Source organism: Rutidosis leptorrhynchoides, chromosome 11 (genome assembly GCF_046630445.1).
Source record: "Rutidosis leptorrhynchoides isolate AG116_Rl617_1_P2 chromosome 11, CSIRO_AGI_Rlap_v1, whole genome shotgun sequence".
NCBI lineage: Eukaryota > Viridiplantae > Streptophyta > Magnoliopsida > Asterales > Asteraceae > Rutidosis > Rutidosis leptorrhynchoides.
Genome location: NC_092343.1, coordinates 381907799 through 381911617, shown reverse-complemented (window position 1 = coordinate 381911617; position 3819 = coordinate 381907799). Strand labels below are relative to the sequence as shown.

General features: G+C 32.2%; 1 long non-coding RNA gene across 1 annotated transcript; it reads right to left on the bottom strand.

Moving 5' to 3' along the window:
- On the bottom strand, window positions 1-1504 carry LOC139876237 (uncharacterized). Its single transcript, XR_011767990.1, has 3 exons — window positions 1325-1504; window positions 370-541; window positions 1-143 (listed from the first exon to the last, which is right to left on the bottom strand). It is a non-coding gene; the product is annotated as an uncharacterized lncRNA (long non-coding RNA).
- Window positions 1505-3819: the final 2315 nt, after the last annotated feature.

The following is a 3819-nucleotide window of genomic DNA, read 5'->3' as shown; positions in this document are numbered from 1 at the left end:
CTATTTTGCCACTTATAGTCCGCTCTGACCCATGTATGACATCAACCAAGTAAGAGATGTAGTACTTACATGTAAGTTTTTCCACCTCTTCCTAGTTATACCCAGATCTTTCGTTTCCTTCTATCATCCACCATAATAGCATCCTAAAAATGAACGCATATCAGGTTCAAACCTTTATCATTAAACGATACATGAGTTAAAAGTTAGAACATGTCAAAACACATGTTTTCTAATGGGTTATAATAATAAATTCTCAATAACTTAAACGTTGGGACTTGTGCTAATATTAATAAAGTAACCAAGCTAAAATATATAAATAAATAAATACAAATGTAATAAAAAGAGCTTGATAAGAAGGCTTGTGGTTACTTTAGAGATCAGCAGCAACTTAAGCAACTTAAGGGATGAGAATGAATAATAAAAGACACCACCACCGGTTACTGAAATCTGATGTCAAATTATCATATTCTAAAGACATTTTGCGGATTACTCTTCATCGTATTTCCCCCGAATTACATTCTCAATATCATTTTTCAAAACCCTGCATCAGTAAATACCTTTATTAGATATTAGCAAGACCAGCAGTTTTAGTACCTCTCTTGTAGTTGTTATTGGTAGATACCTAATGTCAAACTTCATCAACTAAACAACAAAAAAGGTATCATCAAACTTCATATCAAAAGCACAGACTCCCTAATACCAAACTTCACCAACTAAACAACACTTAATTTCAAATTCCTATTCCAGTTGCAGTAAAAAATCACTTTCACAAATCCGGAATCATCATAGCATGAAAACTACCAAAAATATCCACTCCCTATCATAACTAAACTATTCATCCTCTTAACCTTCCATATCAGCGACACATCAACACCAATATTCTATAACTAACTCATAACTAAACACTCCCTATCATGGCTAAAACAATACTCCTCTTAATATACAACGTACAAGCAATAAAGTATTAAGTCCAACAATAAAAAGCACTGGGACCCGCAATTCCTATAACTCTTCCGTTAAATCTATGGTGAAAGCGGGTAACTAACGCGGGTAACTAAGTGGTGCCTATGGTTAGTTACGGGTAATAAGCGAGTAATGGGCCGGGTGGTCTAAGAAACCCAACTGCATATTACTATACATATTTTCAAGAAATAGTTCATAATTAAAAATTAAAAATTAAAAAAGAATTATCATTATCATCATCATCAATATTAATACCATCATATAAAATAATAAAAAATAAAACTTGAAACACGACATACAGTAAGACCTCATAGCAGTATTGAATAATGAAACGATAAATCTTCAATTTTAGAAGACCGACCCACAATTTTGACTACTGAGAAGATATTGCATTTCCGATTTTAATATGCGAAGATCCATGAATCGATTAAATCCCAATCTTTGAATCCACGATTTTGATATGCGAACATCTATGAATCATTTTTTGATATACGAACGCGCATCCATTTATTGATTTCGTATGGTTGATTTCGTAATGGGTTAAAAAAGGGTTTTGTCATTGATGGATGTTTGTTGTTTTAGCAGAAAAAATTCTCTCTCGTGTTTATTTGATGAATTGAAAGAATCAAATTACGAGTTTACGACCCCTTATTTTTTTTTTTTTACAGACGGATCATTTAGACTATTTGTATTGTATTGGTGGAGGCGTTTTTTGTAGTTTTTTTTATCACTAAACGTGTGAGTTAGTTGTGTGGAGTAGTTGTGGTGTGGGTGGGTTAGTTGAATTTTGATGTGACATTTAATTTTTAATTTTTGTTGTATTTTAATAATTTGCTTTATTTAAGTGGAAAAAAAATGTAACATAATTTGAATAATTAAAAAGACATCTTTCATTTTAAATTAAAAAAAATACATAATTAAATTCTTAAAAAAAAGCTACATAAATTAAATTCATAAAATAAAGATGAAAAAACATAAACTAATCGGTATTCGTGATGTTGTCAATGTTCAAGTCATCCTTCAACTTGCCACGAATCATCTTTTTAAAATTTTGAAGACGTATCACATCCTCCGGGTCTTCAAAATGAGCAGATGATTTCCCCAACACATCAAATTGTGTAAGTGCGGTTTGCATACTAACATATTCATTGAATTTATCAATCGCACTTTTCTTTTCCACGACCATATTAGACATTTGGTCCAAAAATTCGTCCACCTTTGACGAACTCGAACTCCTACCACGAGATGACGCTCCTGCGTCCGAAGAAGCCGATTTCTTTTGGGATTTCTTTGCTTTATCACGTCTCATTGGACGTGTCATCGGTACGTCCCCAAACAACTCCGCCTCAAAGTCTTGGGAAAGTCGTACCAGATCTCCTTGACTTTCCCCTGCCTCGTCAACATCCACAACATGTTTTTGAGCTCTTGCAACCGGATCATTAGGAACCTTCCACTTTGGATGTGTTTTCAAGAAAAAAAATGCTTCCTTATGAAGAAATTGTTTATCATATTGACTCTAATATGATTGCTCCGCAGAGTTGTAAACGTCATCGTCGTTAGCTCCACTTTGCCAATGATCCTTTATATCGTTAAAGATAGGCAAAAACTCCGTACATGCCTTGTTGACATCTCTCCATTTTGACGATAACGAATCTTCATGACGTACCCATCCTTCTTCATTTTCATTAATCTTTTCTATAACCGTGCCCCAAAAAACTTTTTTGCTTTAGTGATCGACCAACAATTGGATTCTCCGAAGCATCACAAAAATATTTCGCCAACCACAATATCTCTTGTTGTGACCATATTTTTTGTTTCCGCGACGTACCTTCCACCGATTTCCCTAAATATATTTTTATAAACATATTATTAATAAAAACAAAAATAATAATCATAATAATAACAACAGTAAGTAATAATATATAGAGGCAGGATCAATGGGGAAGTAACCAATTGGGGGGAAACGGGGGGAAGCAAAAAAAAAAAATTTCGTTTTTTTGGATTTTTTTTTTTTTTCCGGCATCAAGATCACACGAAAATATGAACATTTATAAGAGACACTTCGTGATGAATGTTGTTATTTAGGCGGAAAAAAGATCGACAAAAATAACATTCAAGATAATATTGTTCGTGAAGAATATGAACGTTTTTTTTTCCATGTTTTGTGAAGTAAAATTTAGCCCGATTTAGAGTTTAGGGTTTAGGGTTGGTGTTTTGGGTTTATTCCATAAACCCAAAACACCAAACCCTAAACTCTAAACCCTAAACCCTAAACTCTAAACCGTTCGTGTTAAAAACTCAATCTAAATCCTAAATCTAAACCCTAAATCTAAACCCTAAATTTCTAAACCCTAATATCTAAACCCTATAAACCCTAATATCTAAACTCTAATATCTAAACCCCAATAGCTAAAACCTCAACATACGCTCGAAAAACACGATAATTTTTATATATTACTTCTTCGAGCGTTTTCCCGCCAAAATAAAAACATTTATCACAAAGTGCCTCTACTAAATGCTCTTATTTTCATCCCATCTATAATGTTCGTGAACAAAGTTTTTTCAAAAAACGAAAAAAAAAAAGTTTTTGCTTCCCCATGCTTCCCCCCGATTGGTTACTTCCCTCTTGATCCTACCCCTATATATATATTATTTATTTAAACTATATAATAATAATAATACTATATATATAATAACAGTAAGTATAATAAATATATATATTAATACTATATTTATTTAAACTATATAATAATAATAATAATAATACTATAATGTAATAATAATATATATATAATCATAAATAATAACCTTTATATTTTTTGCGGTGTTTACGCGTTTCCCGTGTTTGAGATTGAC